Source organism: Cavia porcellus, unplaced genomic scaffold (genome assembly GCF_034190915.1).
Source record: "Cavia porcellus strain 051 isolate PalLab524CR breed Dunkin Hartley unplaced genomic scaffold, mCavPor4.1 scaffold_16, whole genome shotgun sequence".
Lineage (NCBI taxonomy): Eukaryota > Metazoa > Chordata > Mammalia > Rodentia > Caviidae > Cavia > Cavia porcellus.
Window position 1 is genome coordinate 8,934,786 of NW_026947499.1, and position 27,841 is coordinate 8,962,626.

At 49.4% G+C, this 27,841-nt stretch overlaps 1 long non-coding RNA gene across 1 annotated transcript; it reads left to right on the top strand.

The window, feature by feature from the left end:
• The first annotated feature begins 5 nt into the window (after positions 1-5).
• LOC134470620 (uncharacterized) lies at positions 6-8,658 on the top strand. Its single transcript, XR_010039620.1, has 2 exons — positions 6-704; positions 7,914-8,658. It is a non-coding gene; the product is annotated as an uncharacterized LOC134470620 (long non-coding RNA).
• Positions 8,659-27,841: the final 19,183 nt, after the last annotated feature.

A 27,841-nucleotide genomic window follows, 5' to 3' on the forward strand; every position in this document is an offset into this window, starting at 1 on the left:
ACAGTTGAGCGTCCTAGCGTCCGCGCGCACGGAATCCTTCCGCCAAACGACCGAACAAATAAGCTCCCGGCCGGAGCAGGAGTTACAAAGTTGCACGCGGCAGTTTGGAGTGGGGGAGGAGGTTGCGGCTCCGCACCCTAAGGCTTGCGACCTTCGTGGGATCTTTTCACTGGAGCTCCAAGTTTGCAGACCTGTCCTTGGGCGAGGCCACCAAGGGATTTCGGAGTTGATGGAATTCATCCCTTTAGATAAACGGGGATGGAGATGGAGAATAATAAAAAGTAATAGGTTGACTTATTGTGGGTTCAGATATCGGGACTTGCGGGAAGAAAATTTAATTGGCAACACAAAACCTCCCCCAGATAAGCTACATTGCTCGCGATTAATTCATGGTGAATGGTAAGAATATGAGATTTGCAAATTATTTTTGTGCACTTCTGTGACTTTAGCGTGTGTGTGGAGGGAGTTCCTTAAAAAAAAAAAAAAAAACTCTGTCTTCTGGTTGTCTTCCTTGAACCCGGGAAGTTATATAATCAATCATCGGAGCGGCACCAGCCCGAGCAGTGCAGCAAAAATGAAGCTTCGAGGGGTTCGCGCGCCTGGCCTGGGCTCTCAGGCCCCCTCTGGCTGCCCAGCCGTCCAAGGGCGACCTTTCTGGGGAACCCTTGGGGCCAAGCTGCCGCCTCTCCGCTGCGAGCGTTGCGGTAAGTTGGGGTTAGAAGTGCAGCCCAAGTTCTGCAGAGGAATCTGCCTCACCTATTCTCTTTCTTTGGGCAGCGCTTTACAGTTTGCAGAGCCCTTCCCAGTGGTATCATTGTTTCTCAAGGCACACGGCAGCGTTCCTTCCCTCGCGTGCTAGGAAGGCGCCTGCTTCACCTGGGTGTCTGTTTTTGGAAGCTTTGTGTCTCGGGTGGCGTGGGGTGAGGCCCACGTGCGCTGGCACCCGACCTTTAACGTTCAGGATTCTCCCTTCTTAGCTCAATCGCTTGTTCCACTTTGCTCAGTCGCCAGCTCTCTCTCCCGTGCTGCCGATTCACCCACCAGAAGTCACACCCAGTGTCTTTTAGCACCCAGGGCTCTGAGCCCAGTTGATGTCATGGGAAGACGGATCAATGCCCGATGCTGCTGTGAACGTCTGCCTGTGGAGATCGGTGTGGCTCTTGCCGGAGTCCATGAGACCTTGGGCTGCTCCAGTGCAGGCCACATCATTGCAAAGGCATTTGGACCGGGAATGGGAAAGAGCAGTTCACGGAGCAGACAAGTGTTTATGGAGCCCCTGCTTACTCTGGGGGCATTGTTCCAGGCCGGGGAGTGGAGCAGAACAAGACAGACAGTCTTTCTGTCATGGAGAGTTATTTAGTAAGCTAGGCAGACAATAAACAGAGGTACAAATAAAATTATCGGCTTATGATAAGTACAATAGAGAAAAACCTGAACATTGTACTCTTTCTTAGTACATGATACTCAGTTACATTCCCAGCTTTAAAAAAATTTTTTACAGACAGAATCTTGCTACAGTCACTGAGTCGCCAGCTGTGCTGGAATGAATTTGGGGTACTCCTGCCTTAGCCTCCCAGATTGCTGGGAGTACAGGCATGTGCTACCATGCCTGGTTTAGGTTGTTTACTGAAGGTCTCACAGCATGAAAGTTACAGAAGCAGTGCTGGGGACTAAAAGCAGCCTGAGTGCACCGCTGTGATTGTCCTTAGGAGGAAACGTCCACAGTGCGGTCCAGCCGCTTCCATAAACCCTGGCGCCCACTGCAGGCCTGGTCACCTGTGGCCTGAGATAGGATGAGCTCCATGTGTCTCCACCCACAGTAAGAGGACAGGGCAGGGCTGTTTACCTCTGTCCACATCCTAAGGGTTGGTGGAGGACTTCAGACTGAGTTGGGACACAGGGACACTCCTCAGGGCCGCTCCCCTTGAGTCCAGTCCGGAGAACATTGACAGTGGAGTTATGGCAGAGCTCACAGGGTGAGTGGGACCCACCCCCAGGAACCAATAAGCACTGGGTGGAGGGAGAGGCAGGTCCCTCCCTATTTCTGCCCTTATCAAAGCTCAGCTTTGCCTAGGTCAGCAGACCTGAGCATTTGGCTAGAAAGGTGACGGCTTCATAGAAGGACATAGGGATTTTTACATGAAATGTTCTATTTTTAAAAGTTGGTCATGCCTGGGAGTGGTGGCACACGCCTGTAATCCCAGCACTCTGGAGGCTGAGGCAGGAGGATCACTGAGGGTTCCAGACCAGCCTGGGCTACAAAGTGAGCTCAAGGCCAGCCTGAACTGCATAGTGAACCCTGTCTCAAAAGACAAATAAATAATAAAAGCTGGTTATGAACTCAGATGCCTGCAAAATGTGGCTGAAGTCAGACAAACTTCTGTGGATGCCTCTGTCCCCAGACCGACGATCTGGATGTCTGTCCCTGAAGGTGGGGAGACCCCCACTTCTTCCCAGCTTATTAAGCTTTGGCATTATTGTGAAATGACCTAAAGAAGAGAAGGGTGAGGGTTTGCCAGCGAGGTGGAGCACCTCAGGTGTCCAGCGGTTTTGTGGGTAGGAAACGGGGACTGTGGGTCCCAGCTCTGTGATCAAGTAAACGCTTTTCTTTCAGGGTCCTGTGGTGTTACAGGCAGTGGCTTTTTTGTAATGGAGAGTATGTTTAAAACAATTTTCTGATAATAAAAACAAGATTGTTTGAAAATACTTCATTGAAACTCAGTATTTTACAAAATCAACATGCACCTAAAACAAAAATCACTCCCATGTGGTGCCATATGCCTGTAATCCCAGCTACTCAGGAGGCTGAGGCAGGAATATTGCACTAAAAAGGTGTTGGGTTCAAGCCCAAGCACACACACAAAATTATGTTAAAAACATAAAAATTGGGGCTGGGGATTTAGCTCAGCGGCATAAGCGCCTGCCTTGCAAGCAGGCAGTGATGAGTTCAATCCCTGGTACCGATAAAAAGGAAAAAGACAAAAAAAAAAAAACCCCATAAAAATTATACACATTATTGGGTGCCAGCCATGTGATATTTTGATGCATGTATGCACTATTAGTGTTCCAATCACATTAAACAAACCTGTCATTGTAGCTGGGTGTGGTGGCACACTCCTATGATCCTTGCACTCGGGAGGCTGAGGAAGGAGGATCACTACAAATTCGAGGTGATCCTCCTGCCTCAGCCACCCAAGTGCTGGAATTAGAGACAGTTGACACCATATCTGGCTGGAATGCACAGTGCCTATAATCCCAGCACTTGGAAACTGAGGCAAGAGGATCACAAGTTTGAGCCCAATATGCACAATTTAGCAATTTAGCAAGACCCCTCTCAAAATAATAAAAAGGGACTGAGGATGTAACTCAGTGTGAAGGTCCTAGAATCAAACCCCAGTACCAATAAATAAAATAATAAATAAATTTAGAAGTATTCAATTTAAGTCTGTCTTTGGTACAGAAAGTAGGGGTTCCTGACCTTATTTATATTAAAGTATCCTTCTGAGTATGACTTGGTGGTAATAATGACAGATAGCTATTTTTTAAATGTTCTATTTGGCAAAGGAAAAAATCCAATCATGAGAGGAATGAAAAATAGCTCGTGGCGTTTCTGAGCGGCAGAAATGCTCCCGCGGCCCCTGAGGACGTGGAGCTGATGTCAGGCGGGCGTGAACAGCTGGGAGGGCCCGCGCTGCTGGGCGCTGTTTGGGTAGAAGTAAAATGGGAAAGCAAGGCCATGTATTTAGGGCACACTTTTCCAGGCGTGATGGCGGGGTCATGACGTGCTGACGGAAAGCCATTTTACATCTGAATCGGGTGCAAATATACAGAGATGTAAAAGGGGAAGCAAAATTGCTGGAGAGAAGCCAGGCAGGGAGGTGCACAGCGTAATCCTAGTGCTTAAGAGGCCGAGGCAGCAGGACTGCAAATTTGAACCCAATTTGGGCAACAGGGCTGTTCACCCTGCCTCAAAATAAAAAGTAGGCCTGGGGATGTAGCTCAGTGCAAAGGCCCTGGGTTCAGTTCCCGATATGTAAGAAAAGAGAAAAATGGGTCCCCATTCATCTCCTGGCAGGCAGGCATTAGGGCTACTTCCAGCTTGGAAATTATCTATCATTTTTATGCCTGAGATGATTTATTTGACATGGTTTCAAAAAAGGAAGAAATAGGAAAGGGACAAGGACCCCCCCCTCCAAAAAAACCAAGAATAACCAGCATCCCAGGACGCCCTTCCCCCATGACCCAGACGCTTTCTTGCTGAACCAGAAAACCATTAAGCGGTCCACCAGGGCGGTGCAGACATCCATGGTCCCCAGAGGCCATCTGCCTTCTGCACTGACCTGGCCTCTCCTCCCAGGAAATATCGATGGTGATGACGCTGCGTGGGCCGCGCCCGGAGGGCGGTCCAGGCAGCTCCCTGCCCTGCAGCCCGACCACCGCAACCCTGGATGGAGGGCTGTGATGCGCCCTCCGCGCCCGCTGCACGCTTGCGGGGAACCCCCCCTCCCCCCGCCCCCGCCTCGGCCAACCCAGCAAAGTCTTTCCAGTTTGCACCATCGTCTCCTATGCATTGTGTGCACCCCATTCATTCCTGGATCTGCTTTCCGAGTTATTTTATTGACAAGTAGGTACAGTTTCTACTTTCTACTTTTTCCAATTAACAACATACTGTCTTTTCTTTTGCTTTGTTTCGTTTTTTTGAGACAGGGTCTCATTATGCAGTTCAGGCTGACCTTAAACTCTCTGTGCAGCCCAGGTTGGCTTTGAACTCGCAGTGATCCTCCTGCTTCAGCTTCCCTAGTGCTGAGATTACAGCTGTGTGCCACCATGCCCACGTTAACAACATATTCTGGAAATTGTTCCATATCAGTGCAGAGAGATTCTTGATTCTGACCTCCATAGCATTCAATTCTGGGTTCATATTAGTTTTACTTAACTAGATTCCCTCATAGATGTTTAGATTGATAATTGCCACATCAAAAGGGGAGGGTATAAATAATTCCCAAGTCTTTTGTGTATTGTATGTTTGTATGTGTGTGCACATATGTGACTAGGTATTGAATCTAGGGCCTTCTCTTTGAGCTGCATCCCTGATCTTTCTTTAACTTTTTAATTTTGAGACAGAGTTTTGCTAAATTGTTTAGGTTTGGCTTAAACTTGCAATCCTCCTGCCTCAGCTTCCAATGTGCTGAGATTACAGGCATGCACCACTGCACCAGCGTGAACTCTCTTTTATATGCTAAAAGCTCAGGTTCTTTCCCCTCCCTTTTCTGTTTTTTTAGTATAGTGGCTGCCTAGTGGTCACAAGATGGCTTCCACAGCTCCAGACATCACAGACAGTCCCAACAATGTTAGTTGAAGAAGAAAGAAGTCACTTTAAATACCTCATATATATTTTTTTTAAGTTGGGCACTATTTCAAAGCCTCTTGTAGAGGGCTTCCTGTCAAGGCTTGCCAGTCAAGAAGGACCTAGTTGCAAAAATTAAGGATTTCCAGCTTCTGTTTTGAGCATCAGGAAGGGAAACGGGGTGGCAGGGAAAAGGCTGTTTTTCGAGCATCTGGCCATCGGCATCTCTCGCCACAACACTGGGTCTGCTGCAGGGCTGTCCCTGGACCTCAGTTTCTTGCTCTGTAAATTGGTACAGTAAGGAGACTCACTCTAGTGGGGGACAGGAAACTGGATTCAGTCAAGGAATTCATGCAGGGTCTGAGGGCCACAGCAAGAGTTAGTAAATAATCATTGTTATGGTGGCTGTGCTGTCCCAGGAATGACAAAGGAACCTCAGGGCAGCACTGTACAGGGACAGGCGCTGAGCCCAATGTTTTTCACGTGTATGTCAGATGTCCTATAAAGCAGGTCTGTCACTGTGCACATTAAACATGTCAGCCTCAGTTTTCCCTACCTGTAAAATAGGGCCAAGCGATGTCTATGTTGGCACCTCTGCAGGACCTCATCTTTTCCATCCAAAAAGCACCTGCTATGTGACAAGCCTTGCTAGTGAGCACCTGCTATGTGACAAGCCTTGTTGTGGGCAGTGAGCAAAACACAATGCCTTTCCCCAATGCCCGGCAAGGGGAAAAAAAAGGTAAGATCCTGCCCTTACATAGTAATGGAGGAAAATCGGGCACATACAACAACAAATAAATAGATAAACTATATTTGATGTTATATGGTGGTATGATGAGAGAAATAAAAAATTGAGACTATTACTTATAAGATCCAGAAGTCTCGAGCTGGGCGTGGTGGGTCACGCCTGTAATCCCAGCACTTGGGAGGCTGAGGCAGGAAGACTGTTAGGGTTAGAGTTCGAGACCAGCCTGGGCTACAAAGTGAGCTCAAGGCCAGCCTGAACTGCATAGCGAGACCTTGTCTCAAAAAGACAAAAAAAAAAAAAAAAAAAAAAAAAAGAACCAGAAGTTTAATTTCACAGTTTAAGTAAAAAGTATGTGCTCAGTGAAACAGTCAGGTATGATGCTCTCAGGGCAGGCAGGACAGAATTCCTGGGTCCACCTCTCAAGGTTGGTGGCCAGTGGTGGCTTCCTGGTGGCTGGGCCAGAGTCAGGTGACCACGCTGGGCACCAGAGGTGGATTTACCACTTCCGAAGTGGGTTCACCACCTCCCTGCGGGTGATAAAGCAGGGGTGGGAGGGGCTGCCGAGGAAATCCAGGTGGGCGCCGAGGGAAGCAGGGTGGCCAGTGAGAGGCAGCTGGACTCCAAGGCTTGCTTTTTCCGAGTTCTAACCCTGTTGTCCTTGGTTGCATCAGAAAATTATATCTGCAAATTGCTTGGCAGTTCCGGGCTGGTGTCTCTTGCCAAAACAAAGAAGCATCCATTAGGATGTAAAAGCCTGGCTGTTAGCAAATGGGCCTGGCAGGACCGTGCACAGGTCTAAGGCTGGCAGAATGGGCCCATGAGGTCAGGGTTGAGGAGGCAGCGAGGAGGCGAGGCTCAGCAATCTCTCTGGTCAGCCTTGCCTCCTGCATAAGCCAGCAGGCATGGGAGTCTCGGATTCGTGGCTTTGTTATTTGTCTATTTATTTTGGCTTTTCGAGGCAAGGCTTTGAAGTCACTACGGAACCCAGGCTGACCTCGAATTTGCAGAGGTCCTGCTGCCTCTATGCCCTGAGTGCTAGGGTGACAGGCGTGTGTCCCAATGCCTGGTCGATTCATGGCTTGCAGGGGTCAGTGAAGAGCGGGGCTTGGCAGACGACAGCCTGGAAATGGTTCCTCTTTGCAAGACCTGTTGGCTCTCCTCCGCAGGCCCCCGAAGACAGCCTTCTGCAGGCCTGTGCGTGGAGCACAGTGTAAACATTATTGATGGGAAACAGAGAGGATGCGTGCTGTAGAAGGATTCTGCCTGCACAGTGCAGGGTGGTGGTTTTCTCTCCCCGTCTAGGACAAGTCCCTGAGTGGGCAGCAGCTCAGGGCACGGGGGCTCAACCATAGGCTCAAGCTCTCCAGGCCCCTCCTCTGCCTCCTGCTGTGTTTGCTCCTGTCCTCAGGTTTGCTGGGAAGTTTACCTCACTCTCTAGAGAGGACCAGCAAATTCACAAAGCCAGGGCCCGCAAGCGTGACTCCCTTACAGAAGGAACAGAGAGTCGAGAGCACACAGCTCGGACCAAGGCCACGTCCATCTGTCTTCCTAAGAGCTCTCCCTCCGCATTGCAGAGCCCGAGCCTGTGCAGGTGTGCAATAAGCTCTGCTGACCGAATTATATCTTCTGGCTGCTCCAAGCCAGCAGCAACTTCCTGCTTGCACAGGAAACCCAACCCGCAGGGATCACCCTGAAGATTTACTGCACACTAGGTGCTGTGCTTAGAAAAGCATCTTTTAATTTTTTTTGCATCTTTTAATTTTGATAAAACATTTTTAAAAATTATGGCTAAACATCTTTTTTTCTTTTTTGAGACAGCTTTCAGAATGGCCTTGAACTCATTATGGAACTCAAGCTGGCCTTAAACTCAAGATGATCCCTCCTGCCTCAGCCTCCCAGAGTGCTGGATTACAAGCATGCACCGCCACATCTGGCTGCTTTCTCAGTGCTTGAAGAACATCAGAGTATGTGTGCTGTGATACCTGCTCCTAGCAGTATCATCGGAGCTGCGCGTATGGAAGGCCACTCGGTGCCTGACTCTGTTCTGAGCCTTTTATGTGAATCATTCCGTGTAATCCTCACATTCAGTTCTCGGAAGTCGGTGCTATAATTATCCGGGTTACAGATGTGGAAGCAGAGCCACAGGAAATGAGGGGTGCGACCCTGGAGGAGCTGAGCTGGGATTTGGACCAGACACTGGCTGCAGAGTCTGCAGTGGACAGTGGATGCAACCAGCGTGCCCCACCCTTTCTGTACCAGCTGGCCCAGCGGCTCTATGCTGGCGCCACCCCAAGCAACAGTCCCTTGGATTGATTCTTCATCCTCCCTCCAACCCAGGACCTGCTGCCTGCCTTGACTTGCCCAGAAAGCACAGGGCAATTAGAAATGCCAGGGTGTCAGCTGCCCCTGGGGAGTTGGTGGCTAAATATCCAGCACTCTCAACTCTCACCTGGCAGGACTCTGAGGTGTGCTCTGTACAGTCCCTGGAGTCATTTGTGGGACTGAGCCCCAGGTGCCTGCTATGGTGATTTGCTTGATGAAATATAGATTCGTGTTAGCTTCCTGTTATTGTAACAAAATACCTGAGGCAATCAACTTAACACAAGGAAAGGTTTATTTGGGCTCTGTTTGGAGGCTTCTACCTGTGATCCTTTGGCGCAATTGCTTTTGGGGTATGGGAACACTAGAGGAAGCAGCTGCTCATTTAATAGTAGCCAGGAAGCAAAAACAGAGCCAGGATGGGGCTGATCCCAACCCCCTCCTCTTCAAGAGCATCTCTAGTGCCCTAATGCCCTTCTTCTAGGCCCCGCTTCTTAAAGGGCCCACTGCATCCCACAGCAGCATAGGTAGGGAGCAAAGCTTTAACATACTGGCTTTTGGGAGACACTTATGTGGATCATAGCACCCTTTTCTTTCTTCTTCCCTCAGATTTAAACTAAGTCCAAGCCGGGTGGTGTATGTCTGTGATCCCAGCACTCTGGGAGGCTGAGGCAGGTGGATTGCAAGTTTGAGCACAGCCAGGCAGTTTAGTAACCTAGTGAGACTCTGTCTCAAAGTAAAAGATAAAAACGTTCAGCTGGTGTTGTGGTGGGTCCCTTGTCATCTGATTTTTTTTTTTTTTTTTTTTTTTGTCTTTTTGAGACAGGGTCTCACTATGCAGTTCAGGCTGGCCTTAGGCTCACTTTGTAATCCAGGGTGGTTTCAAACTCGCACCAATCCTCCTGCCTCAGCTTCTCTGGTGCTGCGATTAGTGGCATGTGCCACCATGCCTGGCTGTCATTTGAATTCTATTCCTTTTTGTTTTTTTTCAGACAGGGTCTCACTTTCTAGTTCAGGCTGGCCTTGAACTCACAGCGATCCTCATGCCTCAGCCTCCTAAATGCTAGGATTATAGGGCTGTACTCAGCTTATATAGTACTTTTTTTTTTTATGCATAAGGCTTACTGCCCCCTTTAGTCTGGACCAGCCTCGTTTGAAGGGCTCAGAAGCCCTGTGGGAGGGGCTGCCCCCCTGGACAGCCCCAGAGCTAACCCACACCTCCTGGATTTGTCTGTGACATCCAAGGAAACTATTTTGCATCCAACTCATGAATCCCTCCTGGCTGCGTCTACCTGCCAGAAACTCTCAGTATACACTCTTTATAGATCAAGGGTCTTTAAAAACCAAAAAGCAAGAGCTAGGCATGAGGATATAGCCCGGAATTCTAAAACTGAGGGAGGCTGAGGCAGGTGTCTCAAAATAAAGAAATTTAAAGAGGCCCCAGGGGAGTAGCTTTGGGTGAAGGCCTTGGGTTCAAAAAACAAAGCCCCAAACTGAACTAAACCAAAAAAAAAAAAAAAAAAAAAAAAAAAAAAAAGCCCCAGAGAATGACCCTACCTTCGGCCTATCTTCCTTGGTCTCAAGCTCCCGCCTGACCCCATTTTCTGGACGCCCCAGGGGTGGACCTAGACCACAACTTGTAAAGCCCGGGCTGGTCCCTGCCGTGTTCCACTGAGAGCACAGCTGTGCGCACCTGCGTATACAAAGCAATAAACACAGAAAAGAAGGAAAACCAGAACTTGAACAGAAAACTGGGCCAACGTGGGTGCGCAGGGGCCTCAGGGGCTGGCTGCTTGTAGTCCCAGCCCAGCCCTGCCACCTCGAGCTGTGTGACCTCAGGCCAGGTTCTTGTGCTCTCAGGCCTCAGTTTCTTTATCTGTGAAGCAGGGCCGACACCGGGCTCATGTCTTAGGAAGGTTATGAAGACTCCATGAGCATGTGTAAGGTTTGGGACAGTGGATGGCAGTAGACAGATATTTTTATTATTTCTTTTTTATTGTGAGGCAGGGTCTTGTTACATGGCTAAGTTACCCGGGCTGGATTTAAATGTATGATCCTCCTGCCTCAGCCTCCCTGCACCACGGCACTCAGCCACACATATGCTTGAATACTTACTGTCACTGAAGAATTTTACATGGCTTATTTCATCCGACCTTCACAACATTCCCCTGATGTAGATACTGCTATTATGCCCATCCCACAGATGAGAATGCAGAGGCCCAGAGAGTCAAAGCAATTTGCCCAAGGCCGTACAGTTTGTAGGTCCCAGCAGAGGGATTTGAGCTCAGTGAGTGACAAGACACTGGCCTGCCTTCTGGGGTGGCTTTGAGGGGCTCCCCTGGTGCCTGAGGCTGGGGCTGAGCTGCCTTCGGGGAGCTCTGAGTTCCGCCGGGGGCTGGCTTTGTTGAGCTTTCAGGCCCCAGGGTCCGCCTCAGGGTTTGCATCTGTGCCAGCGGCAGAGTGCAAGGCAGGCCCTCAGGGGACCGGTCCTTCCCTGGGTCCCCAAGCCTCCATCTTCCCCAGCCCCTGCTCGGGCGATGGCCGCTGGACAGGACCGATTCCTTCGCTGGGATCCGCAGGAGGTGAGAGTGGGAGCAGTGGCGTCCACGCTGTGAAGGACACCTCGGGGGCTTGGGGACAGTAGTGACCTCTGCGCGGGGTCCCAGGAGAGGACACATGGCAGCACACATGCGTGGGCTGGCGGGGTGTTCCGGGGAAAGCAGGAAGTCATGAAGGGATCCAGCTGTGCTGTCTAAATGCTGCGCTGCACATCGGTGGCCTGGGAGGCTCTGCAGGCTTTGCACTGCGCTCTCACTGATGCGCTGCCCGCAGCCACTGTCGGGCTCTAGAAGGAAAGAGGAGGGAAGAGATGGGTGGACTGGAGTGGGGGTGGGGAAGGAAGAGGGAGAGAGAGACAGACAGACGGAGAGACAGACAGACAGAGAGAGAGACAGAAGACAGACAGAGAGAGACACAGACAGAGACAGACAGAGACAGGGAGACAGACAGAGAGAGACACAGACAGACAGACAGAGAGACAGACAGAGAGACAGACAGACAGAGGGACAGAAGACAGACAGAGAGAGACAGAGAGACAGACAGAGAGAGAGACAGAAGACAGACAGAGAGACAGACAGACAGAGAGAGAGAGAGAGACAGACAGACAGAGAGACAGACAGAGAGACAGACAGAGAGAGAGACAGACAGAGAGAGACAGACAGACAGACAGAGAGACAGACAGAGAGAGAGACAGAAGACAGACAGAGACAGACAGACAAACAGAAGACAGACAGAGAGAGACAGACAGAGAGAGACACAGACAGACAGACAGACAGAGAGACAGACAGAGAGAGAGACAGAAGACAGACAGAGAGAGACACAGACAGAGACAGACAGAGACAGCGAGACAGACAGAGAGACAGAAGACAGACAGAGACAGACAGACAGACAGAGAGAGACACAGACAGACAGAGAGAGACAGAGACAGACAGAGAGAGACAGAGACAGAGAGACAGACAGACAGAGAGACAGACAGATTTAAGAGAGACAAAGAAAAGTTGACATGGAGAGAGACAGAAAAAGGAAATTCACACAGAGACAGTGACTTGTGCCTGTAATTCTGGCTACTCCACAGGCTGAGGCAGGAGGACCACAATTTCTAGACCAGTCTGGGAAATGTAGCAAAGATTCTACTTCAAAATAAAAATAAAAAGAATGGGGGACGTAGCACAGTGGTAGAACACTACTGCCTTAATCCTCAGTACCACAGGAGGAGGGAGAAGAAAAAGGAGGAGGAGGGGAGGGGAGAGGAAGAAAGGAAGGAAAAGAAAAAGAAGCGAGACGGGGTGTGCGGATGCACCCCTGTATGATTCCAGCACTCTGGGAGACTGAGGCAAGTGTGAGCTCACCTCGGATAGTTTAGTAATTCAGCAAGCTTCTGTTTCAAAATAAAAAATAAAAGAACTGGGAGAGACACAGTGACACGCATGCACACAGGCACTGGAGAAGACAAAGTACGGCACAAAGTGAGGCAGGGAAAGAGGGACAAAGGGGAGGAGAGACGGGGGGGCAGGGGGGGAGACAGACTCACGGCCAGGGAAGGAGAAAGACTCCTGGAAACCTGGACGTGTTAGACCTTTATGTTTAGACCATCTGTTCAGAGGAAAGAGTGGGCTTAAAAATGTTCTTAATATAAGCCATTGCTCCCCAAGTGGAGTTATTTCACATATTTATTTTTTCTCCTTGTAATATCAAAACTTTCCGAGCCACATCAAAGACATTATTCAAGTGCTGTTTATGCACTTTCTACAAATATCTGGCATCAGCAGTTTCTTTTCAGCAGCAGAAGAAAAGTTTCCAGGTAGGAGGAGTAAAGCCTCCTGATGAATGTTGTGGGGTACAGAAGGTGTTGGGTCAGGGAGGGAAGTGGCCTGGGTCCTCTGTACCAACGGGCGATTGATTAGTGGTGGCTGCCCAGACCATTTGTGGGAAGATGTTCCCAGGCCACAGTTCAGGGAGAAAGAGTACTGTGATCCACTAATGATGTCTGCCAGGATCTGGGAAGCAAGTTGGGTTGGTTTGCTATATATGGTCGTCCCCCAGACCTGCAGGCTCCACATCTCCACATGCAACCAACCATATATTGAAAATATTTGGTGAAATATACATCTATATAGAACATATATATCATCCCCTAAACAATGCAGCATAACAGTAACAATTATTTTTGTAGCATTTACGTTGTATTAGGTATTATAAGTCACCCTGAGATATCTGAGGTATACAAGAGGAGGTAAATATTTGTTTACAAACAATGAAGGATCCTCCAAATGGGCTTCTTTGTATATGAGTTCCTTTGAGTCAATGTCCAGCCTTACACTCAGCAATCCCCTCAAAGGTGAGGGACAGGAAGTGTTGAGGAGAGGGGGTTTCTATTTTATATTTTTGTGCTGCTGGAAATCCATGTTTGGGCCTTGCACTTGCTTCACTCATGCAAAGCAAGTGCTCCCTCCACTCCTGAGCTACACCCTGAGACCCTACTTCTGTTTTATACAATCAAGGCCTCAGTAGCAAAGTGACCTCTGTGCAAACATGGAGGGAAGTGAGGGAACAAGCTCTGAGGATCTGTGGACAATGTTCTGGGTGATGGAGTGAGTCAGTGCAAAGGCCCTGGGGGCAGGATAGTGCCTGGTAGGCTTAAGGAACTGTGGGAAGGCTGACACGGTGGGGACCAAGTGAGTGGAAGCAGAGGGTGGGTGACATGGTCTGAGGTGATTCCGTGGAGCTCAGGACTATGATAAGGGCTGAGGCAGGACCATCAGAGAGCACAGACCCTGGCAAACTTACATTTTAAGAGACTCCCTAGGCTTCTGGGTTGTGAGCAGGGGCACAGTGTCTAAAAGAGTTGGTGGTAGCTGCACCAGTGGCATGCGGATAAGGGAAGTAATCAGATTCTGGGGGAGCTTGGACAGAGATGATAGAAGAGTCCAAGATGACCCAAATCTGTGGCCTGAGCAGCTGGAAGGACAGAGATGCTGCCCTTTCCTGAACTGAGGAAGACTGTGGGCGCCAGAGCATGCGTCCAACTACAGGCAGTGCTGCCCCGAGCAATTGCTCTTTCTTCTATTTGGAGACAACATTTTACTAAATTTCTCAGGCTGAGCTGAAACTTGTGATCCTCCTGCCTCAGCCTCCCAGAGTGCTGGGATTGCAGGCATGTATCAGCAGTGCCTCTCATCTTTTTAAAAAAAAAAATATCTCTCGTCTCTGTGTGAATATGTTGTCCTTAATAATTCTTCCAATATGCTTTAGGCTGAAAGAACTCAATCCTTCCCTGATTCCACCAGTTTGAGTATCTACTGCTTCTCTCCCTTAGATTATTCCCTAGAAACAGCTATTTTCAAGTTGTGTGCCAGGACACTCCAGGACACTCTAGGGGCACTGTGGGATATTCACATTTTCCAAGACATGAGGCGATAGCTTACACCACCCAGACCTCAAGCTATTGATTCAATGCGGCTGTAATTCTCGCTTTGTCCCCTTCCATGATGTCAAATCTTTGCAACCTGGGTTTTCCACGGTGACAGTAATAACAGGCAATTGCTACCAAAAATCAACATGGACAGGAAATGAGAGGGTTTGCAATCTGATTCTGAGGTTTGAGAATTTGCGCTGGCTCCAACAGGTATGGGTACCCCATTTGACAGCAACGATGGAGGATGGCATGGAAGGGGCAGTCCCAGCTAGATTGCAGGGACAGCAGCAGCAGCAGCAGGCAGGGCTCAGCAGGAGGAGCCAGGGCCCTCAGCTACCTCAATCCTGGCAGGTTTCTGGCTGTGGTTCCCCTGGGTTCCTTCCTGGCAACCATGTGAGCTCATGGCTCTGCCTGTGGTGAATCCCTTTTCTGCTGAAGTTAGCTAGCCCTTATCTGTGAGTAGAATTCCTACTAAAAACCTCAGACTGGATTCTAGAACCCATTTATTGTTTGGAGATAAGGTTGTCTTGGAATATATAAAACACAGAAAATACACATGCTGTGTGTGTGTGTGTGTGTGTGTGTGAGAGACACAGAACTCTCTCACAAAGAGAGAGACAGAGACAGAGCACGAGCTTGCTTTCTGTTTCTGGGTCTGGGAGGGCAATGGTGGGGTAAACTGCCCACCTCCTGGGCAGAAGCAAAAAGGAAGCGGGTGGGCTAGGCGCCTGCTGGCCCTTTGAGGACAAGCCCCCAGTGACCTAAGACCTCCCACTAGGCTCTGCCTCTTAAAGGTTCCACCACCTCCAACAGCGCCAAGTTGAGGACCAGGCCTGTAACGCCGGCTGTTGGGAAACATTCCAGATCTAAACTATAACGGATCTTTAAGAATACTTCCGAGTGTATCTTTTTCCCTTTAAAAAAACCTTTAAAAAAAACTACAGATAGAAAAGCATCCGGCTCTTAAGTGCAAATCAATGAATTTTTAACCATGTTTACACCTGCATAATCACCACTAAGATCAAGATGTAGAACAAGCAAGTTGGCATCGTTCTAGATTTTTATTCTGTACACAGACATATGTACTAATATGTGCACTGCTACAGACATGTGCTAATATGCAATACAATTTGTATCTATATAGAATTATCTTACATTTCAAAAATGAGATCATCATAAATTTACATAAAGTACAATATGTGCCCCATCTCCCTTTCCCAGCATCCTTTGCAGGTGGCTCAACCAATCAGCTGCACCCATTTTATGTAAATACATTTACATAAAAGTACAATATTCTGTACTTTTCCATATCAATATGTAATGATCAAGAGACACAGCATGGTTTGTTTCTCTCACACATGTATCAATTTACTCAATCAACCCATTCTTGTTGGAGCTTATGTAACATGCTCAGCTGGAGTCATTGAAAGGATTTAAATAGAAGAGGGACACAGGAGGGGCGACACAGCCAGCTTTCCTCTTTACACAGATCATTCTGGAAGAAACGTGCTATCTTCACTCTCTTTAGTGGAAGATGAGGGGAAGGCAATTCCCAAGGTGAATGACGGCTGTATTTTGCTTTTAGAATATTAAGAACTGATTTCTGAATAGGTGCTATGCTCAGTCAGTATCCAGCAGGGATGAAAGGTTATTTTTAAATAAGCAAACAGCTGTACTATTATGCAAGAATCTCAAATGCTTAATTACTGTATTTCAATTAACTTTTTTCTTTTTACGTCAAAATCTGGCCTTGAGCTCAATATGTAGCCTGGCTTCGAACCAACAGTGATCCTCCTGTGAGAATCCATGCCCAATATTTCTATCTCTTTCTTTCTTTTTGGTTTTACTGAGACAGTGTCTTGCCATATATACTTCAGGCTGACCTTGAACACGTGGCAGTCCTCTTGCCTCAGCCTCCCAAGTGCCAGAATCACAGGCATGCACCACCAGGCCTCAATCAGTTTTAAACACCATCCTTAGTAGGGATGTAGGAAGAACGTAAATTTATAAAATCAGTCAATAATAGCAGACTGAATGTATCCAAAGTATTCTCTATTTCTAATTTCTGTCAGCAGCTCTCACTTTGTACTTTTGCAAAACTTTTTAATTAAAAGACAATTAATTTAGTCTCCTTTGGGAAAAAAAAAGGCCAAAATCCAAGCAGGGTGATCCTGGTGAATCAGCCTCAACTACTTGGCGAGAACCTGCCTCAAAAAACAAAAAATGCTGAACGCTTCTGTGTATGATACGTTCTGGGATCACAGGTGTGTACCACCATGCCCAGCAACAGGTTTGTCATCACCAGGGTTTAAGAAGCCAGCGAGCAGCTGGGCATGGTGGCACATGATTGTAATCCCATCCCTCAGGAGGCTGAGGCAAGAGGATCTTTGCAAGTTTGAGACCAAAGTGAGTTCAAGGCCAGCCTGAACGGCATAGTGAGATCCTGTCTCAAAAAGACAAAAACAAAACAAAAGAAAGCAAAAAGAAGCCAGGGATCCAGTATGTCTTTTGGGGGGGGAGAAGGTTACTTTTATCGTTTTTTTTTTTGAGACAGGGCCTTGCTGTGTCATTCAGGCTGTCCTTGAACTCACATTGTAGCCTGATTGGCCTCAACCTCACAGCAATCCTCCTGCCTCAGCCTCCAGAGTGCTGGAACTGCAGGCGTGTGGCACCCCGCCATGAGGCACGTTCTAGGACCAGAGTGGCCGTGAGCACGAATAGGCAGGCAGAATGGGTAGCTTCTCCTGAACCGCGTCCCGTCTCCCCACGCACATCAGTGGAGACAGGAGATGCCGCGTCTCGATTGCCCGCACCAGGCCTTTTCTCCCCAGCAATCCTTGTCTGGATGCGCCTCCTTTCCCTTCCCTGCTCTCTTTGGATCCCGGAACTTCTGATTATTGTTTTCTTGTTCCCTGGCCCAGACGTACCTGACACCTCTTGCTCTTGGCAAGAAGTCGCTCTCTGCCCTGCTGCTGCCAAGTGGTGAATAACAGCCGCGGGATGCCAGCCTGGGCTACAAAGTGAGGTCCTGTCTCAGAAACAAAACACCAAAAGATTTTTTAAAACTTCTGCTTTAGTTTTTATTTTGATTATTTATTTCAGATAGTGTCTTGCTGTGTAGTTCAGATTATCCTTGAACTCACTGTAGCCCAGGCTAGCCTGTAATTTGTGGGATCCTCCTGTCTCAGCCTCCTGACTACTAGGTTTACAGGCATGCATCACCACACCTGGCTCTTCTCAGTTTTATTAAGCATGAAATTATTTTGTTGACTGATGTCCATAGAGATATTGTTCATGGCCATGTTGTAGACCTACATTTCAGCCCTTTTTTATTTTTATTTTGAAGTGAAGTCATTAAGTTTATCCAAGCTGGCCTTGAACTCCTGATCCTCCTGATTCAGCCTCCCAGAGTGCTGGGATTATAAGAATGTACACCCTACCTGGTTTGTTACTTGTTTCTTACACATTCTCGCAGAGGTGGTGGCAGTGTATACTTGAAAATCCATATATAAAGGTTTTTTGGGTACTGAGATTTGAACTCAGGACCTTGCACTTGCCAGGCAAGTGCTGTGCCACTGAGCTATGGCCCCAGCCCGATACATAAGGTTTTAAATCCTTTAAAACTCATCTTTGCTAACTAACAGCATAGCTCATGCGATGCGCAGAGGGCATCCCTGACAGGCCTCTTTACCCCCACGCACAGATACACAGGTGGCGGTGCGGGTCACATCGGCTGTGGTCCCCAGCCTGGCTGCAGAGCCGGGAGCCTGAGCAGATTGGCGCCTGTGTCCTGGCTTCCCAGGCTGTGCCCCTGGAAGCCACGCTGTGGCCCGAGGTGGCTCCACTCTGTTATTTCAAGACGCTGTCCTGCTTGTTTATGATTGTTTCTTCCTGTGGCCAAGTGGGTCACAGCAGGCCTCAGGGTCCTGCCCGCCCCACTTCTGCCCCTGACCTCCTGCCCGCTCGCGCATCCAGCTGTTCCACAGCTGTGTCGGTGCCCCAAGCCCGTGCCCACATTTTCCAGCCTTGGCATAGGACACATGAGCACCTGTGTGCAAGGCTGTCTGCTTGGCCTTCATGAGGAAACGCTCAGCTCTCACAGCAAGGCTGCCAAACACGTGTTGTGCCTGTTCTGTAAACGGTGAAACAGAGGCTCTGGGAGGGGAAGAGAGGCAGAGCTGGGTAGCGGCGTGGCCTAGATTTGAAGCCCTCGATACCAGACATCTTAGTTACCTTTCCACTTCTGAGTCACAAAGCAGGAAGCCTCAGCCAGTGTGTGCTGAACGGATGAGTGAGTGAGTGACCCCGAGAGAGATTTCCTGAGCAAGTCCTGAATGTCAGGCTCTGGACCAGCCAGAATTCATGGAGCTGAAAACTAAGATAACGAGAGCAGTAGTCTCCATGGAGGAGATGTAATAAGGTGGTGTGGTGGGGGGTGGCAGGGTAGGAGGACGGGCAGGTGGTACGATGTTAGGCAGGGATGGGATTGGTGACCTTTGGACTGAGAGCTGAATGGCAAGGAGGAGGCAGCTTCACAAGTCTCTGTGAGGAGGCAGAGAATGCTAGGCAGAGAAAGAACATGTGCAAAGGTCCTGTGGTTGGGTTAAGCTTGATGTGTTTAGGAAGCTAGCGGGCTGGGAGCTAAGTTGCCAGGCAAGGGCAGTACAAGAACCATGACAGCCTCATAGAAGCCAGGAGGACATGAGCAGGGGGCAGATATTTCCTCAGGTGGCTGGGTGCAGAACAGCCGTGGTAGATAATGCAAGAGAGGAGGCAGGTAAAGAGGCTCTGTGGTCACCACTGCCTGTGATGACAGTGACCAGGATCAAGGTGGGGGCCATGGAGACAGAGGAGAAAAACGATGGGTAAGACTGTTGGTTTGTTTTGAAACTGGATTTCACTATGTTTTTCAGACAGCGAATTCATACCCAGCTCAGGCTGGCCTCGAACTCACCGTGATCCTCCTGCCTCAGCCTCTCGAATGCTAAGATAACAGGCATGCACCGATATTCGTGCCCAGCTTGGGGAAACATTTGGAAAGAGAACCAATGAAACTTGTGGCTGAATTAGAGCTGGCTGATGGGAACCAGAGCAGAGCCAAGGATAATGCCAGGTTTCTGGCTCGAGCAGCCGAGTGGGTGGCGATCAAGTCGCTCATGGCGAAGAAAGAGATGGGGCAGGAGTTGGTTTTGGTGCGGGCAGTTGGGAGGGGGGAGGAAGGAGCAGAAGCTCTCCATCTGGACCTGGGAGGCTTGCATCCCGGCAGCTGCCAGAGGCGTGAGTCACGCTATCAATGGGATTAAAGCCACAAGCTGGGTGAGAGGGTAGGGGAGCGAAGACCACCCCTGTTTAGGAGGAACAAGACAGGACGACGGATGTCTCTGGGATAGATGCTGACTTCCGAAATGATGACCTCCAACCTCATGTCCACGCCCAGAGGGTCCCTGAGCTGTCCTGGCTGGATCTCGGCCACTGTGTTCAGGTCCTTTGACCTCTGTCCCAGTGCCTTCTCCCTGGACCTCCGCTGATCATTACTGGATTTGCTGTGGGCCAGACACCTTCCTCCAAGAATAGTCAAAGCGTGGCCAGGGTCCCAGAGAGTACTCTGCTCCCTGAGTCTCTGCCAGGATGCAGGTGACAACGCTGGGCAGTGGAGCCCTCATTCAAGGTCGCCAGGGCTGGGGACATGACCATGCTGTCTGCAGAGGCCAGCCGCTCACCCGTTCCTGTCCGTGCTGGCTCAGGTGGGTCTGGGGATGAAAAGGGACATCTCAGGGGTGGGGACGGGCAGGGGTTAATCCAGGAGCTCGGATTTCACCATCGCCTCCACAGGGCAACTTCAGCAAGATCCAGCGTGGCCACACAAACATGACACAGATGGTGGTGTGTGACTTCCAAGGCTCAGTCATAAAGGACACTGTGGCTCCCTCCTACCTTTCTCTCTCTTCCCCAGGTCACTCACATGGCAGGAATCTGGCCCGCATGTGTGAGGCTACTCCGGCAGCCCTGACAGTCACAAACACAGAGGCCTTAGATAAAATACACGGGCCTCCAAGGCCTCTATCACTTGGAGTCTTTCACGCAATTGGGTGTGGATGCAGGGGAGACTCAGGGAGAAACTTCCACGCTGCCAACAGGGGAGCGCCCGTGTTCCAGAGCGGGGAGGGTTTCAGAGTGGGAGGCACTGAGATAAGAGCAAACACAGATGAGCTGACTTGCCGCAGGCTTTCTCTCCAGGAGCAGAGTGCTCAGGGAACACTTGGCCTCCTCTGTGTTTCTGTCTAGTTCAAGAGGTATTCACACAGAGCCGGAGGTAGGGGCTGGCCTTTTAATCCCAGTAATGTGGGAGGCTGAGGCAGGAGGGTTGCTGTGAGTTCAAGGTCGGTGTGAATTACATAGTGAGACCCTGTCTGAAAAAAAGATAAAAACAAACAAAAAAAGAGGTCCTCACACGTGGGTGTCATCCCGCAGTAACTGCAGGGACCTGCCACCTCCTGAGATTCACACCTGTGTTGGAGGCTGCTTGGGCACTGGGGCTCACTGTTAGCCTACAGGACACAGCAGGTGTTAGGGTTCCAGGCCTGGGATTGCCTGGCAGGAGATTGGAACTGCTGCCTGGCTTGCTGACTCTCCCAACTGACCTCTCTTTTGGCAGCTTTGATTGACAAGTGTCTGGTAGGTGTCAAGGATAGGCTGGTCCCACACGGAGACTTTTTCCATAAAAGTCATTTTCTTCCCCTGCACTGGGGACAGAACCCAGGGTCTTGGCACAGAGTTACATTCCCAGCTCTAAGTGTCTGAGACAAGGTCTTCCTGAACTGATAAACTGCCAAGGCTAGGCGTGCCAGGATTACAAGCGTGCCCCACCACACTAAGCTTTCCATAATATTTGTTTGCTTTTTGGAGACAGGGTCTCATTTTGTAGTTCAGGCTGGCCTTGAACTGATTATGCAGCCTAGCATGCCTCTAACTCACAGCAATCCTCCTGCCTCAGCCTCTCTAGTGCTAAGATTACAGGCATGTACCACTACTCCATAATACTCCTGAACCACCATGCTATCATGAGTATGTGACCATCACACCACATCGTATGAAACTGCGTGCAGGGTGTCTTACTTATTTTTCTTATCACTGGGATAAAGCATCTGGCACCCACAATTTAAAGGAGGAGAGGTTTATTTTGGCTCCCAGTTTGTAGAGGTTTCAGTCTGTAGGTGGCTGGCTCCAAGGCAGAGCAGCACGGCATCCGGATATGGTGCAGGAGGAGCTGCTCACAGCATGGCGGACAAGAAGCTGAGGGCATCAAGGAAGGGGCAGGGCCTGAGTGTACGCCCCCTGCAGGCCACACCCCCGGGCCCGCCTCCTCCCACCAGGCTCCACCTCCCACAGCCACACACTCATCAGCAGGCTAATCTGATGACGGTTATCACACACCCAGGAGCCAACCACCTCCCCAAAAGCCCCACCTATGAGCTCATGGAGCCTGGGGGACATCCAGATAAAACGCATAACAAGGGGGAGAAAGATGAATAATTTTTAAAAGTTTCTTATGGAAAACTTGCAGCACACACACACAATCTACTTGTGATCCACTTCCTTTCCTTGTTGGCCTTTAGTTAAATGTCTCTCTCTATATATATAGACACTTTTTTGTGTGTGTGGTACCAGGGATCGAACTCATGACCTTGCACTTGCCAAGCAGGCGCTTATGCTGCTGAGCTAAACCACCGGCCCACTTATTTATTTTTAAGACTGTCTCATTATGTAGTTTATGTTGTAATTGGCTTCGAATTTACAGTGATCCTGCCTCAGTCTCCCAAGTGCTGGGATTACTATGTGTGTGCCACCATGTCTGAAGGGTTGATATATACTGTTAAAAGAGAAAATTACAGCAAATCTAGTTTTGCAGAACTTAATTGGCTTCAATTGCCATTAGAGACAGGGAACCAAACAGTGGCTCTGCCCCAAAAAAGATTCAAAAGTTTTTGCCAGAGCAAAGTGACACATAGAAAACGGAAGTGAGGCAGATAGGTTACAGCTTGTGTCTATCTCGTCTGAGCATAGTTTGCACGGTCGGCCACTGTGACTGGCTGAGCTGTGGCTACTTGCTGTGACAGGGGGTTACAACCCGCTGACGTATCAAGGTTGGTTACAGTTCACTATGCATGGAGAAACTATTATGCCCAACAATATATATACAGAGGCAACTTTAGACCAATCTTTACAGTATTTGGTTTCTTTTAACTTTGAGGTGTGGTTGCAATAAATAAAATAAATGAATGAGAAATCGCTCTCTGTAGTTGTGCCCTTGACAAGGTGACTTTGCAGATTTTCTTATTAAGGGAAGACTCTCTTTCCCACCTTTCAAGCTGGACTTGGCTATATGACTTGCTTCGGCCAATAAACCACAGCAGAAGTGAAGCAGAATGATCTCTGGCTCTCAGCCTTGATGTGTCCAGTGTGATTCTACAGGTCTCGCGGAGCCCTTCCTCAGCCAGCAGAGCAAACCCAGGCGGCCTGCTCCAGGGAGAGGGCTGGGGAGACCACCCTGGCCCAGCTGGCACCCATCTGACCAGCCAGCTGGCCCCAGAGCCTCCATGCACCCTGCTCACATCAGCAGAGCTGCCCCTCCAGTGGCTCATGGCTAATCATAAGGTAAATCTTTAAAGTATAATTTATTTTGTAATATTATTGTGACAAATAGAAAACACACACAACTTTACAGAGCTTCTCTTTTTGAAAAAGTTGCTTATGTGCTGAAGATGCTGGACTTTTAGTTTCCTACATCTAGATTTTTGCTAGTTACATCCCAGGTTTGTGTGTGTGTGTGCATGTGTGCATGTGTGTGTGCATGTCAGGACCTGAACTCAGATGCCTACGCCCCTGAGCTATATCCCCGGCCCCATTTATTGTCAGTCTATACTCCTGATAACTCCACGGTTGATCTGGAGGCTGCATTTGATTCATGTTTTTTTTTTTTTTTTTTTTTTTTTGTCTGAGACAGGGTCTTACTATGCAGTTCAGGCTGGCCTTGAGCTCACTTTGTAGCCCAGGCTGGTCTTGAACTCGCAACAATCTTCCTGCCTCAGCCTACTGAGTGCTGGGATTACAGGTGTGCGCCACCACGCACAGCTCCCATGTTAGTTTTTTAACAAGAATACTTTACAGAAATATTTGTCCACATTGTATCAGGGAGCACTCAATTGTATCAGGGAGCACTCAATGTTTGGTTACTACTTGTGATGAGATGTTTGGGTGGGATCTGTGACTAATTTTAGACAGGACTGGGAGACACACAGGCAGATTTCTGGAGGGGTCAGGTCTGAGTTGGACAGTTTTGTTTTGTTTTTGAGACAGGGTTTCTGTGTAGTTCAGGCTGGCCTTGAACTCGAAGTGATCCTCTTGCCTCAGTCTCAGGAGGCCTGAGATTACAGGTGTGCACCACCACAATCCAACTCAGGATTTTTTTGAGAAGCATGTGGGAGTTTTTTTTTTTTTTTTTTTGACTGGAGTTTCAAACCTAGGGCCTTTCTACTGTGCTATATGTCTGCTCAGTTTAATTTAATTTAGTATTTTATTTATTTGTAACACAGTCTTGCTAAGTTGCCCAGCTGGGCTTGAACTTGTAGTCTTTCTTCATGAGCCTCCTGGGGTGCTGGGTCACAGGTGCGCACCACCACACCAGCTAAAACAGCTGGGATTTAGACAGCCAGAGGGGAGGAAAAGCTCACGAGAGCCAGGAGAGCAGGAATCGGGGCCCCTAACCTATGGAGCACCCGCCCTCTCCGTGTCAGCTTCCTTTGAGGCCAGGATCTGGGCCTCTAACTCTGATGACGCAGTCCTGGTGCACAGGATACTCTGGTGACACAAGAGTGCCCAGAGTGACACTTGCTGTGAGGGCTGTGCTGGCTTCCTGGGCCTATGTGCTTAGTGATGGTGATTGCTCTCAAGGACTTTGTCCCTCTCTTGGGGTCTTTGACCTGGGACCCTAGAAGAAAATATGAGCAAAGGGGAGATGTAAAATAGCCCCAGGGAGACCTCACCAGCATTCACTCTCCTTTTTGCTTTTGGTAATGGAATCTTTGGTGTTTGATGGCAGTGACTGACTGAGACATGAGCAGTGACCCAGTTTTGACCAACGTGACACACGGGGAAGTCTGTTCTTGGGGTTTCTGCAGGGCTTTTTTTTTCCCCTTTCCCTGAACTAAAAGAAATGTGTGAAGAGATGCCTTCCACCCACGCTTCCTTCAAAGGTGGTTGTATGATAACATGATGACCAGCAGTGGCAGCCTTCTTGTCACAATGAGGACATGGCCAATATGTCAAGGACACAGATAATATAAGGATGCATGGTGCATAGAAAGGACCAAGTATGTTTTACAAAACTCTTGATTTAATTACACATGTCCCAGGTCAGGGACCCAGGCTTTAGAATCTGGGCAGAATTTCAGGTGGTGCATGAGGGACACCCTGGAATTCACTTCTAGGGAGGAAGGAGAAAGGGATTCTGCTGAGGGGAGAAAGTTACCCTGAGTTTCAGGTTCAGTCATCACCTAACTAACCCTCCCTGGAACCTGGAAGTTCCAATGACTCTTGATGGCCACGCCTTTGCACTGTGCCTTGGTCTCTCCACCCAAGGGCTCTCCCGGTGGGTGGCGTGACCTTGGGCAGCATGGCCCTCAGTACAGGTGAGTCAGGAGCTCACATCAAGGGGCCACCAGCTGCAGACTCTGAGAACACCGCTCCCAGCAGCAGGGCAACGAGGCCCTGCTTGGAAGAGAGTGGAACCCTCCTGGTCCAATATGAGGCCTCCGAGTGCACGTGCGCCCATGTGTGACGTCAATGGCTTGCTCCACAGAAGGCGCTAGTCAGTGGTCCCTGGTTCCTGGTATCTGCACCCCCAGCTGGGCTGCAAAGGCCCCAGCCTGAATTCTAGTCTCTCGTGGGGGTGGAGTCGTCTGCCCAGCTGGCCCCTTCTGCAAGAAGCAGCCCAGTGGTGCCCTTGGAAACACCGACGATGCCACACAGAGGTGTTGGCGCCTCCCAGGCACGGGAGCACAGAGCTGCTGCCAGAGTCTCAGATGAAAATGAGGAGGCTTCAGGCCAAGCAGGGCACAGTCCCCCTGTGATGTGCACAGTGAAGCCCACGGAAGACCTCTGCTCCCTGGGGTCCTCTCCAGCTTGACTTCGGCTCCTCCTTTACCGGCAGTTTCTTTCTCCCTGTTTTTCTTCGCCAGCTGATTGTCCTCAGCCATTTGTTCTCTAACTCCTGCAGCCCTAAGTGGGTTAGATGCTGGGAGCAAACAATCCGGAGGACGCTCCCTGCGCTTGGCTTCCCACATCTGCCCCTGGCTCCTTCACCTGTCTTGTACCAGGGAAGGAGGGTGCAGACCAGAGGGAGTTCGAGGGCCCTGCCTTCTGGCCGAGAGAGAGTGTCTCAGCTTTTGCAGAGCTCGGAATGACAGTCCGGCTTCCTGTGGGTTGAAATCCACAGCGAGTTTGCTCCCAAAGTTCAGTCCCTTGGGCTCTGCAGGGGACTGTTTCAGGGGTCTGCGTCGAACAAGTTTTTCTCCAAAATAATTCTATGCTTATAAATCCCGGCACTGGAGAAGCTGAGGCAGGAGGGTCACCATGAGTTCGTGGCCAGCCCGGGCCACACAGTGAGTTCAAGTCCTTGGGGGAGGAAGACAGCTTGAACTACAAAGTGAGACCTTGTTTCAAAAAGCCAAAGCAAAGCAAAGCAAAGCAAAGGTGATGTCTCTTTACCTGAAATTACCTCCTAGTAACCAGAGAATGCTCTGGTAATTATGGCGTAATTATGAAATGCATGCCGTGTACTGTGACCTAATTCACAGCCCGCACGCCTTCCCCTCGCTGTCCCCCCACCTCTGAAATCATCACAGGGCTCGTCCAGTTGCCTCTTTTAATGGATGCTTTTTACTGCGTTACTATTTCCTGTGGTCGTCCCTGACCTTGACACCCTCGCGGAGTCCAGATCGATTGCTGGCTGGACCTCACCTCAGTCCGGAGCATCTCAGGAACTTGTGTGTCAAACAGCTCTGTTGGCCTTAAAGCCCTGGAATGGGCAGGCAGCCTGGTCCAAGACCCCCATCATCTCAACTGCTACTCTCAATAATCCCAATGCCCAAAGGACTTCCAACAAATAGCTTTGTGGGGCAGCAGCTATAGTCCCTCAGACAGATTTTGAATTGGGGACTTTTTTTCCTTTTAAATCGGATTTATTGGAAACTGAAATCCCAGAGACTTCTTTAATTGCCTGGGTTGCTAAGCTGGCTGAGTCTCGGGGAATCCTGCTGGGCTTTAATTTCTCTGATTTTGATCCTCTAGAAGCCAGGAGAGCTCAGGCAAGTTGGAGTAAGATGAAACTTACTCAGGGGAGAGAGAGGTTAAGGCTGGATGATAGGGATAAAAATAGCCACAGTGTCCTCCATGTGGTAAGTGTAGACAACATGTGGGCATCTGGGCTGCCTCCTTACCCAGAATCCTTGGTGTTCAGTGGAGGGAAACAGAGTCAGGCATGGTGGTTCATGCCTATATTCCCAGCTCTTGGGAAGCTGAGGCAGGAGGATTGCTGCATGTTCCAGGCTAGCCTGAGCTACATAGCTTTCAAGACTAACCTGGACTATATTGAAAAACCCTGTCTCAAAAAATGAAAAACATGAACAAACAAACAAATAAATGGGAGGAAATAGCATTTGCTCCATTTTGTAGGCCGGAATTAAATTTGAGCCTGTCTAACTGAAAAGCCTGTGTTTGCTCAATCATGACTGAACAATGTAAAGCAGGTCAGGAATGTTCTAGAAGGAACCCCAGGTCTGGGGCTGAGGCCCTGATGTAATTGAGGCCCTGACGTAATTGAGGCCATGACCTGTCAGTCAGTGACCCAGCGTGTGTTCCCAGACCTGGTGGGTGATCTTTAGGTTTTGTTTGTTTTACTGCTATGTTTAATTTTATTTTTGCACATAAAGAAAACAACTCTTAGGGCTCAGTGATCAAGAAGAAAGTGAGGTCAGAGGGGGGACTCTTCCTCCCCAACATATTATTACGACTAGCACATAAAACCCTGTCGTTCAACAAGAAGCCCAAGCAGAAGGGTACAAGGACACCCAAGGGCCACCGGGCCCAGGGTGGGACAGTGCTCCAACACCCTCACATCTCGGCTCATCACACCCTTCTATGTCCTGGTAACGGAAACAGGCAGAGCCCTGGTGCGTGTGTGTGATCCCAGCACACAGGAGGCTGAAGCAAGACGACTGCCTTGAGTTCAAGGCCAGCCTGGGCTAGCAGTGAGAATCTGTGTCCCCCAAAAGGTGGGTGGGGATCCTGGCAGCTTATTGTTTGCTCTGCTATGTTTCGAATGACATTTCCAAAGCCACGCCCTGCCTCAAATTCTGCCCAGGGAGTTCCCATTGCTGCCCAAGACCTCCCGCCA